Source organism: Corvus moneduloides, chromosome 1 (assembly GCF_009650955.1).
Source record: "Corvus moneduloides isolate bCorMon1 chromosome 1, bCorMon1.pri, whole genome shotgun sequence".
NCBI classification, from domain to species: domain Eukaryota; kingdom Metazoa; phylum Chordata; class Aves; order Passeriformes; family Corvidae; genus Corvus; species Corvus moneduloides.
This window is the reverse complement of record NC_045476.1, coordinates 21,521,238-21,539,512: the sequence shown is the minus strand read 5'-3', so window position 1 is coordinate 21,539,512 and position 18,275 is coordinate 21,521,238. Positions and strand designations below refer to the sequence as shown.

Genomic DNA, 18,275 nt, shown 5'->3' with positions numbered 1-18,275 from the left:
AAAATGCAATGGATGTCTCAACGTTCACCACTGATTCTAAAAAAAACATTGTCTTTATTGCTTTCAAAGGGAAAATTTATATCCCTATGAGCAATTAAATTAGTAACAGAGGGTCAACACTGGCATCTATTGTCATTACAACAGTCATAAGCACAATAAGCATCTCAGCAGACTCTTAAACCACTTCCTCTCTCTTCTTGGAGCATATTTTCATTGCACAAATTCAATACTTATGCATCAATTTATTTTGAATGTTAATCTTTTGCAAATCAGAGCTAGTACTACAAAAACTGCATTTGATGAAAAAGTAATTTGCATGAAAAATGCCAAAAGGCATATATGAAATGGTATTTTATACACCAAAACAAAACTACAAAGTCTCGTCAAATGAATTGTATCCATTATCTATATAAAACCAGACTATAATAAGACAGTCTTTCTCTGTAGCAAAAGGCATTTAAATTGCAGCATAACTTTCATTTAACAAGTTTAATACAGTTTCAATATTATCTCATATATTGGCTTTGAACCGACCAATTGAACACTAAAATTCTTCTCATTTTTATTTTTTATTATAACTGGCACCAAAACCAAGTGCAAAAAGGGACTATGCTAATACATAATTTGTCTTTGGCAAACTTTTTCTTACCAATTAAAATATGGAAAAATATTTGGCCCCTACGTCTGTTCTCTTATATCTCCTTTATTTTCACCATTCATGACCAGGGGAAAAAAAGAGGGATACTTTTGCCTGAGTTTTACCTTTTTCTTATAACTTCAGTTTTAAAAACTGAGGTACAAAAAAATGGAAGTGGTTTCTGCAAGCACAATGGAGAATTGTATCCATTCCAATACAAGTGATAAAGGCATGTGACTGATGTGACACAAGGTAACATTTTAACATCCTTCTTAACTTTTCTAGCAACTTTTCGTCATTAAGCAATCCAAAAATATTTTTCTTTTTTTTTTTCTGAATATAACAAACTAGGAATGGTTTTGAAAATGCACTTACACCTTTAAAGCCCTTTGAAAGCCTTAATGACTTTGCTACAAAGGAGAATTTTCTCCTGAGTGCCCTACCTCTCTTCTCCCATATCCCAGTCTCCATTGTCCAAAGATTTCCATCCTCAAACACCTGTACAGCTCTATATGCCCTGCAGCCATGAGAAGCCGTTTCACTGATGTGCTGATCATATGCCCTTACAAAGCAGGGGCTTGGATGCCATAAAGCTCTTTGATGTTGCAGAAATGTCCAAAACTGAAAGTCTGTTACTTCAAAGTGCTCTTGGTATACTGGAAAACTCCAGCTTCATGCTGGGGGCAGATTTTTACCTACATGAAAAGGCAGAAGAAAGGCCACTAGGAAATTCTTACAGGTTCACAGCCCTTATAAGCAGGATCCACTGTTAGCCTATATATAGACCTATATATAGAGAGCTATAGAGGACCAGACCATATTTCAGCAGAATTTGATGAATACCCTATGTGAGGAGACATATTTCTTTCTTTCAGCATTAATTCTGTGCACAGTGATGCATCAAACCTTTGGCACAGCTTGAATCAAAATTCTCAAGGCACTAACTTAAAACAGTTTCTTAGGACAGAGGAATCAAGGATGAACATTAAGGATGGAGCAGCACTAAACTATCTGATATGCCTCTTGGGCAGCATCTTACAGAAAGGGACTAGATCATCTTCTTCAGCCTTACCTTTGTGAAATTGTCTCCAGATACAGAGAAGTTGTATTAGTTTAAACCAAATTAAAAGCTAATTTAATTAGATCAGCTAAACATTTTGCAGGGGGATCTTAAATAACTTTCAACACTATAAGTACTTTTGCTACCCATCTCCTTTAACTTCCTACTTCCTCATAGCCACTAAACATATGAGTCAAGATTCACAATTCTCTTAAATCAATTCAGAATTTCATTGTCACTTAAAAGATAATCCTGTCCTCTCCCAGTCTTCCTACACAACTGCCAAGTGTTAACTTCCCACGCAGATGGGTGGGAACATCCCTAGCACTGCCACAGCAGACAGCAGTAGCACCTCTTTAAACAGCAATATAATGTTGGACAGTTTAAAGATAAGATGCTCTAGGGACGTTGGGGATGCTCTAAGAAAACAATTGCAATCCTTCCTATTTACATAAAGATCACGTCCTGGTTTCAGCTGGGATTGTTAATTTTCTTCTTAGTAGTGGTACAGCGCTGTGTTTTGGATTCAGCGTGAGAACAATGTTGCTAACATACTGATGTTTTGGTTCTTGCTAAGTAGTGGCACCCTAAGTCAAGGATTTTTCAGCATCTCATGCCCTGGCAGCAAGGAGGCATGCAAAAAGCTGGGGGGAGTGCAGCTGGGACAGCTGACCCAAACTGGCCAAAGGGGTATTCTACACCATAGAACATTGTGTTCAGTGTATAAACTGAGAGAAATTGGCTGGGAGGGAGTCATTGCTGGTCAGCTGGGTATCAGTCAGCAGGTGGTAAGCAATTATATTGGGCATTACTAATTTTTCTTGGGGTTTATCTCTTTTTTTTTAATTTCCTTTTGATTATTATTGCTGCTCTTGTTGTTGTTATGTTGTTGTTGCTGTTGCTTCGTTGTTGTTGCTGCTGCTACTATTATTATTATCTTTGCTGGGTTTATTGTTATTATTTACTTTGTTTTAATTACTAAACTGTTCTTACCTCAACCCCTAAGTTTTACTCTTTTCCTGATTCTGATTTTCCCTCCTATCCCATTGGTGAGGGCTGCAGGGAGTGAGTGGCTACATGGTAGTGAGTCACCATGGAGTTAAACAGAGTGATAAAAAGGAAAGAAAAGTTTGGCTTCCTATATGCAAGCCACCATGGGCACATGGAGAAGACATACATAAAAGCTTTGAAAGATGTCAAGAAAACCCAACAAAATCACCACAGAAATGAGATGGAATACCATGATGATGCAATTCTAGCCTTCAGCAATTGTATGCCTCTCTTTCTCATACAGATGTTTGCTTCGTTTGCAGCTTCCTTGCATCTCTCTGCATTTTGTACTCCAAAGCCCTTCATTGAATTCAAGTACACTAAAAAATTTCAGTCTCAGGATAGTAAACAGTTTGGCACAGAATGAGAAGATACAGCCATGCTGCAGAAGTGAAAAGGTCTCAAATGCTTTCAAATACCTGTGGGAGAGAACACGTCCAGGTCCCACACCCAATCAGCCTGATGCTGAAAGGATCAAGACACAACAGGACTGCATTTTTAAAAAGTGTTCTCTATAGTCACTAAAAGCACTGATCCAGGCCATGTCTCCTCTAAATAAAAAATTAACTGCATTCAACTATCTTTAGGAAGATACAGTTTATTTAAATCCACAGCCAGGAGACCTTGTCATGTTTCTGTCAGGACTGCTGTCAAGTCCCAGCTTTATTGACGTATTTTTCTTTTGCAAATATCTCTATGCAGTACTAAAACCATTGCTTTCTCACAGATGAATGAATAGCTGTCACTCCATCAGCTTAACATTATTTTACAATCCCCACGATCATTTCTGTTGTCCTCCATTGAAATCTACTCAGCTGTTTCAAATCCACCTTGCCATGGGAACACCATACTCTGGTATCAGCCTTGATTCTGTACAACCTCTGCTGAGAGCATCATGCTCCTCCTACCCAGCGGTGTCCTCACTGAACCTCCAAGGGTATCACCTTGCCTGCCCCAGTGCTACAGTGACAGAAACAAGTAACTAGAACAACTCCTACATTTTTCTGGCTTTCAAATCCAACTCTCATCCTGTGATAAGTATCATTTGACTTTCAGGTTCACAAACCGATTATTTTACATCTGACTATTAATAAGAAGTATTTTTGGACTTTGGCCATTTAACCCAGAATCTGAAATCACTCCATACTGGTATTTGTTCAAAGGTCACCAAGTTTCCTTTTCCCTCTGGGATTATTTAACTTTGTATCTATAATTAATTTCCCAGCAAACATCTTGTCCACTAGAGCACCTATAAAATTAGTTCAAGTCTTTAAACACGGACTAGCCGCATGGAAAAACTACTAAAAGCATCTCCATTTGAGATTCCCCTTAGATAACAACTACATCTTGAAATCTGCCAGTTAGCCATCTGCCATATGCCTCACTGATCACAGACAACAAATGCTCCTTAAACAGTACTGTGGTCCAGCTTCAGGTATCTCAAGGAATTGGGATGGACACATCTTTCTGCTTCATTCCAAAAATACTGTAACTTTTTATATGCTGCTGTAACTTTAGAAAACCTAAATTCCAAATGTGAAATAAGACCTTTCTTACATCAAATACAAATTCAACATGTAAAACACTGAAAAATTGGAAAGGACTGGATTAGAAACCACATTCCATTGACTTGAAATAAGATTATGTTGGCAGAACTTATCTCAGTTATAGCGAAAAACTACATTTTATAATGATCCTTTATTTTAAAGGTGGTATTATTTTTACTTCTGTTAGCCGTTTATAATGGACTCTTTCACCTTTTTGTATCCTTTGTATTTAGCCATTAACTTATATTCAGCATCAATTTCTTTCCATCTATTATAGAAATGTTTTAAATTTTGTATTTTATAAAAATTTTTTATAAAAATTTTTATCACTGCTTCTATATAAAGACAGAATTTAAGAGCCTCTATTACTGGCTTAGACCAAGGGTCCATCCGGCCTAGTGTTCTTTATCCAAGAGTGGCCATGAGCACTAGCTGGAAGCAGTATGGACAGGGTAAACATATATGATACTTCCCCTACATACACATTCCTTGACTCCAATTGTTTTCAGTCTGGTGTATTTCCTGAACCTGGTGTGGGTTTTTCTTATTCTGCAGCAGATTTTTCTTCTCAGTGCTTGCCTTGTCCTTGAACTAATCTAAATTTTCCTACTCATATAAGTCTTCTAGTACAAAAATACCTCATTTAATACTTTCCACAAGGAAGCACCTTTTTCTGCTGGGTTTGTTTGCCCTTCTGATGAGCTTCATTTGTTACTTCTTAGTTCTTGCATTACAAGACAGAGACAGCAGTCACTCCCTGACTACCCTCTCTATGATGATTGTGTAGAGCTTTCTACAACACCTTTCTGAAATCTTAAACCCCTTTTGTCTAGGCTGAAGACTCCAATGCCAGAACTCATTCATTCCTCCAATTGAATTCAACCACCCTTGGTGATTTTCCAGAACTTTCTTTTTTTTTTTGTAACGTACCAGAACCAAAAACACTATTCAAAGTCTGGGTGAAAAAAGGACTTCCACAGATGTAAAATCAAGGTTTCTTTTCTTTCATTTTCCGTTGTTTTCCTATTTATTCCTAATGTTCAAATTGCCTTTTTGACTGTTACAAAGCACTGAGATTGTGTCTTCAGAGAAGTAGCTCATGAGAGGTAATGGTCAGTGCAGAGGCCATTATTTTATAGATATAAGCTATACATACACATTTATCTGAACTTACAATGACATTTTTCCATTTCATTTCTCACTTACTCTTATAATTTTTTTTTTTGTTACTCATATTCTACTCTTGCCCTAGCTTGAATAACTTCTAATTATCAAAAATTTATTCTTTGCTTATCCCCTTTATCAGACCCTTTATGATGGTCACCTCTTAACCAAGACTGATTCTGTTCAGTGTCATTTTGTATTTTATTAAAATTTGGTTACAGTTGTGCTACGTTTAAGTTAATTGCTTTAAGGTTTGAAAATAGGGCCTTTTAAAGGTCCAAATAAACACAGTACTGCCTGGAGTCACGGTCTGCTCACACATAGGTACTTCAATCAGATCATAACCATAATAACTACTAATTTTTAAATTTCCAGTTAATTCTTCTCCTCTATCAGTGTAAAAATTGATATCAAGTCTCCCATATTGACTAAGGAACTGGTTTAATAATTTATCATCTGTCAAATTTATAAATTGTCCTCAGAGAGGTTGAAGTTGGCAACTAAAATCTGCTTCCAAACAGTTCTGTAGCTTTCAATTATCCAAAAAGGTCTTAATGAACATTTATTTAATTCTTAAGTATTCAATTCATCTTTCTTAGTATTTAATTTTTTAGTATTGGTCATAAAAAATTTAGCTGTAAAAAGCTATTCCGACAAGCTCTTAAACAATAACACTTTTGAAAAATATAAGATACTTTACACCTCTTTCATCAAGGACAAGCCTACCTTGAATGATCTCATTTCCTTTAAGAAGGAAACAGAGTAAAAGTGCCAGAAGGAAGCTGGCAGACAGTTACTGTAGAGTACTCATGAATGATATTTTGTTCATGCATTCTTTCTGCACAGCCTTACTTACATCCAGTTTAATGACCTGAACAGCTTAATAATGGTTATCTCTGTGTGCAGATGTTTATGTGAGGGTCTAAAATAGACAAAACTGGACAATAGCATTGCTTTTTAAAATGTACCACAGATTTGTTTCACTACTCAGAGAAATCTCACACTATCAGTGTTTCTCTTCTTAAAACACATTTTCAAAGTAAAGTTTACGTGCAGACCTCTCCTCTCAGTTCTGCGAAGTGAAATTTGTTCATGGTCTTGTGCTCTTCATATATGTAACCCCTGTTTGTAGATTTCAGTATAAAAAAGCCTTGATAGAATTATATTATGATTTAGGGCTTTTGAATTGTTTTTTCAAGACAGCAAAGCTTGTCACCACATTGACTATTAGCACCTTTATCAAGAGAATTCATTTATTTTTATTAAGGCTACTTTTTACACTCTGTCAAGCAGGTTCCCACAAAGCAGTGGAGTCAGGAATTTTCATCATCTCTATTATCATTATTTCCATAATAGAACTACAGCAATATACTGAATATAGTGAACTAAGATACACTGGATTGAGACAGAAAGTCCAGGAAAGGATAAAAACGTTTAAAAAAAAAAAAAAAAAAAGAGTGTTTAAAATGCCTTGCTTTCCTTTATGCTAACTTAGGAGTATTTCTAACTAACCTGAAAAAGCTACAGACGTATGAGGGGGAAGTGTGGAAAGCATCTGTGTAGGAAAGCACAGACAAAGCAGAGATGTTAGCAAAATCCTGTACAAGAACAAGACTCAGGATACCAAAAAGAAATTTAGTTTGAAAGACAAGGAGTCTTTATGTACCACAGTTTCAATAAGCAATGACTCTTTCCACTTCTAGATATAAAACCAAATGTAATCAAGGAAATGGACAACAGAAAAGGAAATAAGGCAAAAAGATGGATTATTGCTACCCATGGGACAGCAGATTTCTTTTAAAATAATTATCATTAAATGAAAGGGAAAAGGGCACAATTTTTTAAAATTAGTTACTCACTTAAGGGAGCACACTAAACAAATTAGAACAAAAAAAATGCTGAGTGTCTATGGGGACATCAAGGTTAACTGTTGATAAGAAAGATAAAATAGCTTTTAGTGCAGCATTGTTATCAAACAGTACAAAAAGCATACTTGAATATTCCTCTTAATACACAGCAAAGAATTTATTCACCTCCAGAGTTCAGGATCCACTGTTTTCATTCAGAAAGCTATTAGCTACAGGGGACTGCAAATTGCCAAGGTCATTTGGAGCAATGATTCTAACATAAACACACTTCGCTTAGCAATTAAAAATATGTCTGCTTCTAGACAAGTGAGGGTTGCACGACTGCGTTTGAATAAATAAGCCATGTTTTCTAACATCTGGTTTGATACTGCTCTAATATCATATAAATGCAGCAGTCCTTACGTACCAGATCTGGAGAGATTTGAGACAAGAAAACTTTGCTGTGAGGGCAAACCAGCTGTTACTGTCTAGATTTCTTTTCTTATGCTGGGCATCAGCTGAATGAGAGCTTCAGTTTTCTTGGTGGAGTTGGAGATGGACAAAGGGAAGGAAGGAGAAGACTCCAGTTGGTAAAATAGCCAAATACCTGACCTCAGCAGTAAAAGATACACAAGATCTTGAGCTATGGTCCTTCAGACATTAAACCTGGACCCTCTTTGGTTTTCATATACAAATGCAGCATTTAAAGTTACAGCTGATATTTCAAATCCAAGAGTCTGCCACCTATCCATTCTCTTTCTGAATGCACACCAATTTAACTGTGTATCCAGTAGGACTGAAGGTGATCAGCACATCACTTTCCTCTAAAATTATGAACTTTCATGCAATTTCCAAAATCCTGTATAAAACTGACATAAAACATCATGTACACAGATGCATGACCCATGTTCAAGTTTTTCAAATAGGGACTCAGATCTGAATTCTGCTTTGGCTCTATGAAACTGTGTGTTAACTATTCTGATGTCTCTCTCTTTCCCTCTCTCCTCCTTCTACCTCTTTCAACTTCTTATGAAAAATAGGTATGCAAAGTGAGACTTTTCCAATGGCCGAGATATATAGGCAGCACAGACAGACAGCAACCTACATGTGAAACAAGTGCCCCACACAATAGTCTATCACACACTCTGAGCACAAAAAGAGAGTTGTCCTCATTTCTGTTACAAATTACTTTGTAAGGCTCCACACTGCAGCAAAAGCATTTGCAAAATTTCAGCATCTTTCAAAATAAAAATGTATCCAGGAAACTCTTACTGCAATAGGTTAAACCCAAGAACTACATCCACATCTACAGGTAATAATAATAACAATAATAATACTGTTAACAAGGTCTTTAAATTTTACACTGTTTCACATATTCACATCAAGAAAGGAAATGTAATTACCTTAACAAAAAGCTGTATGAAACCATCAGGCAAGGAATTTCTCAAGCCTATTACCATATGATCCTTTTTTCTCAAAAACATTTTTTTATAATCTTTTATCAAGCAAGGTACTACAAATCCTTGTGATAAAAGTTTTCCATTGATATTTTCTATATTCACCAAATATAACATGCCTGTTATTATGGAGATTTCTATGTGCTCAGATTGAAAGAATCCAAAAATATGTAAACAAGAGTAGTGAATAAATCCCTGGCACTCCGAAATCATAAATATCACTATAAGGGCTATTAATGATCTACCTAAATGGACATGGCAGCCACAGAGAAATAGCACAAAAAAATAAGGTTTATGTATTAAGTTAGAAAATATGTTGACTGATCCAAGAATTGCAAATTCAGACAGGTGGATCAGCTCATTGCACAAATAATTTAACAAGTTGTGCTAGCAACAGAATGATGTTGAAATATATAAAGAGGAAATACCTTAAGGGACTGATCATGATTAATTTATTAAGTAATTTTATTAATGAGAGAAGGCTGTAAAGAAGATTCTCTATGTAAAACTGATCAGGTCTGAGGTCTGGAGTAATAAGATGGAATTTAATACTATGTAATGCAAAAATATGCTCTTCAGAGAATTTCTGTTGCAAGTTATAGGTTTGATAGTTGGAAAGAGATGTACTTGCATATCCAAGTTAATCACTCAGTAATCACACGCCACCAAACAGCCATGAAGAAAACCAAATATAATCCTGAAATTAATCAGGAAAGGTATTTTTTAAATCTCACTTACAGTAGCGTGAAAAAAACACTCAGCCTCTGTACTCAAAAAAAAAGTGAGTTCCAATAAGAACAGGCAGAGTCAAGACTTTGTGGAATAGTGAGACTTCTGCAAAGGTACATGAAAACTACTTACTTGTTCAGCATCACATAACAAAAGTCTGAGACTGACACTTCTCTCAACACATCATAGAGGCAGAAGTGTCATGCAAACAAAAAGACAATGCTCGCCCTGCCATAAAGAACTTTTTTGTGGAAATTGGATGAGGCTTTTTACCTGCAGCAGGTGAAATTAAGAAACTGTCTTCAAAAAGAGTAAGCTAAAGCTGTAATTAGATTAATACAGAGTTTGACATGGGTTTTGAGACTTTTGTAAGATATGCCTCTCCCAATGAGAAGACTAGAGCTGATGACACAAGACACCCCTCTTCCCGTGTTCCCAAGTTACCACTTACAAAATTTACACAAGTAACGAAATTTACACAAGTAACAACAACCAGCAGCCATACCATTCAGCTGTTCTACCACTCTCTTTGTAACTTCAAAGAGTTTTCCAAAGGCCTTCAGAACAATTATTCCCATTTTATAGAAAAGGAAACAGAATTGAAGTAATGTGACGCAGGCAACAAAAAATGCCATCGGAAAGATCAGGAATAAAGAGCAGACTTCCCACATCCAGTTGTAATGAGATGTATTGCCCTGTCCTTATATAAATCAGTGATGGTTGATCCATACATTCAATCATGTCTAAGAGAACTTTTCTGACAAACAAGAAACACGTCAGGTAACACCTGGATAGACACTTATGGCAAAAAATCTCAAGGCTTTCAAGATCAGGCTCAAAACATGCATGACAAGATTTCTGTGAGCAAATACTGATGACAGCTAAGGACCTGCCTCAGTGGCCCTTACAATGCAATGCTCTTAAGTCGAGCGAGTCAAAGTGCTCATTCAATAGGTAATACTTCCTGGAACCCCCCTCCTCTGTCCAGCCAGTCCTTGAAAACCAGTAAGAAAAGAAACAGCCTGAACAAATGGCTCCGTTTCTCTGAAGTACACATCTGAGAACAGAAATCGAACACTGAGCAGGATACACAGGTGAATGAAAGCCAGATCCATGGGATACGTTCTAACAGCCAGATTTTTTAGTTTAACAGAGAAGGACTGTGTGCCTCAGCGCTCAATCCTCTCATTTTATTTAGAGTTATGTCAGAAAAGGTCATGTTGCAAAATATAAACAAATTGCTCACATGGAGCAGATTTCCTAGGATTCCCCTAGTTCCTCATGCTGTTCTGAAGCATAAAAATATCTTTTCCTACAGATAACTTATCCTACCAGATAACTTCTAAGTCTCATTTATATCTGTGGGATATACTCAATTCCCAAGTCTCATTTATATATCTGGCATATATTTATACCTGGCCCGAAAAAAACAGAACTCAGCTAAATTTCTGACTACCTCCCGTCCCTCCTGTATCTCTCGCACACACAGAGGACTGTGTGCTTATCTTCTGCTGATCCAGACACAAAAAAATCATGGCAAAATTCAGTTCCGACATCAGACAGCAGCAGAATGCCATACTCAAAACTTCAGAGCCAGCATATCAGATGTGATAGATCTCACAGATATATTAGTTATCTACTGCCAACATTTTGGGGCTCTATCAATTGCAGCCTGGCTCACTGGTTATGCACCAAATTTCCCTGTCAGGGGTCTCTGACCAGGCTAATTTTGCAGATGGCAATAACCACCTAATCAATCCATGTCTTTCTAAGTCCTAATGGAGCACCTGCACATCCAGGCATGAATCTTCCTCCTGACATCCTCCACAAACATAAATTACAAGTTTAGTGCATGCACCGGACAAGTCTCAGTGACCCCTTGACAGGGCAAACAGAGGTCATGCAACAATCTGAATTTCAGCACCCACTATTTCCAGCCTTTCCTTTTCTGAATTTTAAAGCCTGGAGCTGCAGTTAGCATCACTCTCAGGTCTCAAGGGAACACAACTTTGAAGTGATGTCTCGTTTCTAAGCCTGATAACATAAGCAATGTTTCCATTAGGAAGTATTGCAGTGTAACAGGAGCAGATCTCTAGGATGAAATGGTTCTGAAGACATAAAATTCTTATTTTACAAGAAGGGGAACTATCTGTGGCCTAGCTCTACAATGGACTGGATACACTTTCGTGGTTGGAGCACATCCTTCAGTTTATAAATCCACTTTGTATGCTTCAAGAGGGTCCTGCATTGCCAAGGCAAGTGTGGTAAGATGATAAGGAGATTCACTTGTATGGGGAATTATAAGAGACAATTAGGTTATGAGCTGTAAAACCTGCCTGCAGAGGCACATGGCAGAACAAAGGAACACATGGCAGCACAGAGAAGCTTGTCTCCACCGGGCCCTGGGGGAGGAGGTGTCACACTGCAGACCCCTACGAAGTGTGTTGCTGATGTGGCAACACGGGATAGGTCACGCCATATAAGGAAATCCTGTGCCTTAGAAAAGTGTATAAAACCTGCTCATTCCTTTGAATAAACAATTCAGATTCCCTGGCAGTCTGGGCCCGTGATTCAATCACCAACTTGAAAACCAGCAAAATGCTAGTGGGGCCAAAGCCATCTTACTCATGACTAATACCTTGTCTGTCAACTGCTATCCATGCAAAAACACTTGCATATAGGTAAGGAATATCTATCAGATCTTAGTTACCTTTGCATCTCAGCCACCTTCAAAAATTCACCATTCAAGGTTCAGAAAGGTTCTCTGGTTTGTAACAGAAAGGCTGTGAAGACAATCAGATGTCATGAATGAAGCCCACTGATACCAGAGGGGGTCTAGGGTCAGGTACATAATTAATAATCCTTTTTAACCCTGTACATTCGAGCCAGTTATTGTTAACCAAGGACACAATGGGTTGATCACTTAGTAGGACAGAGCCACAGCTGTGATTAGAAATAGCACAAGGTACTAAGCTCACTGATGGACTCATTGGTTTCACTGATGACACCATCAAGGCTCTGTCACTGCTCAGCAAAGCATGCCAAGGCAAGTACCTGTGGAACAGCCTCCCCTTGCTAAGATCATTTCAGTTTCCTGCTATTAGCATAACCGAGCCTTACCAACTCTGTCACTGGATTTAGATAACAACAGCTAGTATTTCCTGATGAATTTAACTTTCACAAGCTTGTCTAATCTCTTTTTTAATGTATTTTATACTTCTAGTCTTCCCTGGCTCCTATATTAATGAGTTTCACAATTTTATTGTAGGCCACATATTTGCTCTTAAGTATGATGCCTGACAGCTACATTTCCTGCTCCAAGTTCTTGCCTTATAAGAAACTGTACATAATCACATTCACTTCTGCAGTTGTATCCTACCTGTAACTTTATAGACTTATTCCACTTAACGGGGTTTTTTTCATACCAGAACCTCAACCCTCATTTGTGTCCTCTGAGTATTTTTTCCACTAATTTTCAATACAGGCTGATCATCTAATCTCCCAACCCACAATAATGTCAGAACTTTCTATAACTTGTGCCATCACTTTCCTTGATAATTCTGCTTAATTTTCCATCATCATCAAGCTTTTTTGAGACTTTCATCCACTTAGTTTCTGTTGAAAAGGACCCTGACTGCTAATTCAAGATAGCATGTCAGCTATTATCTGAGCCAGAAACACGCACTGTGCAGAAAGGAATGCTAAACAAAAGGCAATGCCAAACAAGTGACCTCATTCCATCTCTGCTACCCTTGCCCTAGTCATGTCTACAGCTTGCTGGCACAGGCAAATAAAACCTTTGGCCCTTTCCCTTGTTCTCACAACACTGCAGCCAAAGGCAGCCCAGCCCACACCAGAGCAAGTATCTCTGCTGAGCAGGAAAGAAACCTTGAGAGATGAGGTTGAGGTACCTCCACAGACCCTTTGAATCCTTCATTTTCTACCAGCAGTACCTGAGGGAACAGCACTACTGAGCAGTTCCAGCTCTGCAACAAAATGATAGCCAATCTCACTTAAGATAAAAGGTGACAAAGTGCCTTTGTCCCACTTAATGATAAAAGGACGGAGTAGGATCCCTGCTCAGTATTGGCACACTGAGGTACAGCCTGGAGACACCCAGACCTTCACCGAGTGCACACTCTGGGTCTTGCCACAGCTTACTCATAAGACAATCCTCCAGTCTTCCCTCAAAGACCACCTCTGCTGTACCAAAATCCACACCAGCCACACTATCCTCCTCAGCTACTTACCCACTCACTGTTGTGGAAACTGGGAACAGCTCTCCTGTTACGCCAAACCCTATAAAAATCAGTTAACCCTTGCAACATAAGTCACACACTCAGGAGTATATTTCTCCTCTTAAGGCTAGAAAAGGGCTAGACTGGCCAAACTGGGTATGGGTTCACTTTACACCACTGTTCCCCAGCGAAGAAAGAAGGAAGTCAAGGCAAAGCAGGAATGCAAGAGGAGTGAAGTTCAGAAAAGCCTTAAAGTTCAAAAAACCCACCTCTGAAATTATATTTTTTTCAGATTAGACTTTCCTGAAGTCCACCAGGAACGGAGGTTCAGAGCCCCTTTTATTTTCTGCCTGTTGCTTACTTAGTGAGATATTCAGCATCTCCCCCTTTATAATCTGTCTTTCAGGGGGAGTGAACTGGGTCACTATTTACCAACTGAGAAAAGACAGGAGAGAAAGAATCTCAAGGCAGATCTGGGGGAAAAAAGAAACATCCTTCCATTTTCTATTAAAATAATGTGGTTTCTAACAGTGAGAGTGTGTTGGTGTGAGACAGAGTCTTTCCAAAAAAGTACACAAATATTTCTGTAACTAAATCATTATTTGAATTATTCCAAGAGCAGAAAGGGTTAGAAAGCAATCTTGTGTCACTCTAATCTACTGTTTGGAGAAGTAAACTCTTCTCCTCTCACATCTTTGTAGACACAAGCAGAAATGGCACATGTAACCTTTTGCTACTTCTTTACTCATGTTAGGATGGTTAAAAAGTTCAATCATTAATTATACTCATTACAGTGCTGGCTTTGTCACAACTGATATATCTACTGACAGCCTAAGGAAATCACAGACATATGTGTTAACATGCAAAAACCCGAAAACCTGAGTGCCACAGAGGACCAGATACTGCTGTTGTCAAGGTCAATGAAGCCTGTGAGCATCATGGGGGTGAGACACTCAAATCTCTAGGGATCAAGATAAAAGACAGTGTTAGAAGAAGCAGAGGAGGTTTAATGCCTAAGATGCTGCCCTAGCAACTGATGCACAGCACAAAAGCATCAGGTAAGGCGGAACTAAAAGGTAAAATGATAAGGAGGTAATGGACAATGAAGTAAAACAAGGAAATTAGAAATTATATTTTCCTTCCAAGTGTTTTAACTACCCAAAGATCTCTAGAGGTGCTAACTCCTACTTCTCAACTTTTTGGCTAATTAATTTTTTCCCATTTTAAAAGCCTCATTTTAATTAGCTCCCAAGTTGAGCTGCCATGAAGAGGTTTTATTTTCATTCTCTTTTTTCTATATGTAAAAAAGACTGGCTTCAAAAGTATGTACTCATTAAAAATAATTAGTTATTTAGACACCACTAAAACATATTCAAGGACACAGGAAAAACAAGTTGTTGGGGTTTTGTCATAATTCAGTTGCTTAGCATCACAACAGAAAAAAAAAGCCATATCCTTAAATATACGAATGCTACCAAGTAGATTAAGTCTTAAAGTCACTAGTGTTTAAAGAGAGACTCGCGTCCTTTAGTCAGACAATGGACACATGCTTACAGCAGTTACCACAACACCCTTCATAGTTGTCTTCATTACAGCTTGGAATTTTTCATTCCATAAAATACAGCACAAAAAGGCACATGCAATACAGTCAATACCACAGTAAAACGTGAAAATACCTGTCAATTTATTCCTCACATTTATGTAGCTGTTTTAGCCTTCAATCAGGATTTTCAGAGTTATAAATAAGTACAGAAGTAAACCTTTAGGTCAATACATATCTGTAACACATTCATCTGTTGACAAGCTGACAATTAGTGTGGATTAAAAATGAAGTCCATGAAATGTTATGTTACATATTTGAACATTATATAGTAGTTTTTTAAACTACTGATGCCTTTCATATAAGCCTTGCCTTGCAATATGAATGTTATTCCAAATAGAAAATTAAACCAGGAAGACAGAAATTTCTATCTTTTTCTTTTGTATCTCCTAACTAGATTATTCTATCTTATTATTATTTTACTCAGGAAAAGCCCAAGAAGTATTTTTCTAAACTGGACTGAACATGTTACTCATCAAGGAATAGAGCAGTCTTATGCAATTGAAATGTATATCATGTAAAACAACTCATCAACACAAATACAGGTTTAACCAAATACAGGTTCAACTTAAAATTTACCAATGCCAGTAACATAAATGAATGCAATGCCTTTGATTCTGGAGTGCAATAACACTGTTCTGATTTACACAAATACATGATTTAATTATTTCTCTATAATGCTGAGTTTTCTTACTGTTTTCTAAAGAGAGGCATGACAGGACATCCCTATCAAAATATTTAGGTTATCACTTGATTCAGTTCTACTTAAAGTCTACAGTTTTGCAACCAATTTACATTTAGCATTCATTTCTCATGCATGAGTTGACCCACTTACACATGCAGTAAATCCATGCCTTTGGGGATTTTTCTGGACTGCTTTGCTTTATTTTCACCACACAACTCATTTTATTTTGTCAATACCGTGAGCAAGGTTACAGTCATCTTGTCAAATTTATTTATTTAAATTAGAATCAGAAAAACTATACTACTCCCTGTGGAACTTCACAGAAAACTTTTTGAAACTTTGAGGCTACATAATTTCTGCAATCAACTGATTTTGTATGAAAGCACTAATACAAAAAAAAAAAAAAGTGTTACAGCAATTTCTTCTGTAAACTTATAAAATAGACTTCTGAAACCCTAGAAAAATATAATAAACCACAATAATATGTATCATATTATACTTGCTCAAAAAAAGAAGAGAAAAAAGATTTTCCTAAGCAACCCTATAGAATAAAGCCAGATGGAATAAGATCATTTAAGAAGCAGCTATGTAGGCGTCACATCTGCTTGCTTTGACTATCAGAGATCCACTTAACCTAAAATATTTCCCCCTACATCTCTTGAGGATTCACGTTTGAGAAGCTTCGTTTGAGGTCACTTATCATCCTCACCGTAGGGCTGCTGAAAGTGAACCTTCCCCAGGCAGAAATTGTCCCAAGGTCACATGCCATTCGAGTCCAAATAGCCTTGTATGTAACAGAAAGGAACTTCCATTTTACACAATTTCCTAATGTGATGTTTATTTCACACATTAGTAGCTTACCAGAACCTCAGTAGAGATTTGTAGATAGTGTTTCAGTGGATTTACCCAAAGGCCTATCTGAATTTACACATCTAATGCTATGTGGGCAGTATGACATATAATAAACTCACTAACAGCATTATAAATCCTTATTTCTAATGCTAACAATTTTTCCAAATGCAGTTATGCATCAGGCAGGGGTTTGTTTTCCAGCTTCTCAAAGACAAAATGTTCCTGCTCTTTCTAGAGAAGAGTTATGTGCCTCTCCACCTGTGTTACATAAGAAGCAGCTTCATAACAACATCACTGATAGACTCTGATGCTTCTGCTCCGGACCAGGAAGCTGTCCTTCAGCAGGTGAGGAAAGTCACCTCATTAGGGATATCTGTTCTACTACCCCCATGGACTATGGTCTATAATTGAGTTATACATTGCTGAAAACTGAACATCCACCCTCTCAGCAGAAATTTAACCGTCATTTAAGTCAACTAAATTATTCAGTTCCACCTGTACTGACAGTTTCACACAGAATTACTATAATGACGATCTGACATTCCAAAAAAGTATCCTTCAAGTTAGCATTCTGGGATCTAAAAATACTGTTTCTCCCCACATGTTGGGAGCTATCTTTATGTAAATCACATGGATTAAGAAAGAGACACCAGAAAAGAGAATCTGAAAATGTTATGGGAACAGAAAGAGAAGTCAGTGCTACCCCAGATGAATCACGAACACACTGCTCTGGATTCTCAGCAATCTTTTCCTCCCCAATAAACAACTGTAAAATTCCCTAGCAAAGTCTATGCCTCCCTCTACTTCTAATAGGAGGCTACACAGAAGATAATGGTTTATTCTAGGTGCTACTTACTGCGTTAGCATGAATAATCTGTGTGCTTTAGTTCTTCATTTAAATAAGGACCACCTATCCATATCCTCCGTATTGGAGGATTCCAATACCTCCTTATTTCTTAGACAACTCTGACAACAATGTAATTGAATACAGTTAAAGAAGTGAGAAAGAAGCTTTGAGGAAAACTCCACAAAGAAGTTACAGGTTGTTTTTACAACATTTTATGATGTGTGGAGTATCAAAACATACAGTAAATAAACAGTAAATGAAAGAAAAATTAGAAAACTGAATAGTGGTGACTATTGTTCTACACAGGGATCACAATAGAAAGAAGTGGCAAAGCAGCATGCCACCAAATTTCTTCAGTGAAAATTTTTCCTGAAATTGTAGGTAAAGAATTCATATACATAGGAACTATTTTAACACTGTCTCTTTCTAATTTTGCGTAATATTTTGATAATGATGAGTAAAGAAAGATTTTTCCTTTTTAAGTAGAATACACCTTGAGGTTTCAAATGAATTCTCAAAGCTTTCCATTTTCTCATTTAGCATGAATTCTATCTAAAATATT

The 18,275-nt window shown here is 37.3% G+C and overlaps 1 protein-coding gene across 7 annotated transcripts in view; it reads right to left on the bottom strand.

Annotated features, from left to right (window-relative positions):
• The window catches only part of NEBL (nebulette), a 256,681-nt gene that overhangs the window by 116,112 nt on the left and 122,294 nt on the right, over positions 1-18,275 (bottom strand). The window contains exon 3 of one of the 7 annotated variants that reach the window (XM_032101566.1): positions 12,202-12,274. The exons of the other annotated variants lie outside the window; for them this stretch is intronic. The gene's annotated coding sequence lies outside the window, so the exon portion shown is untranslated. The remainder of the gene's footprint in view (positions 1-12,201; positions 12,275-18,275) is intronic. 7 annotated transcript variants of the gene reach the window in all.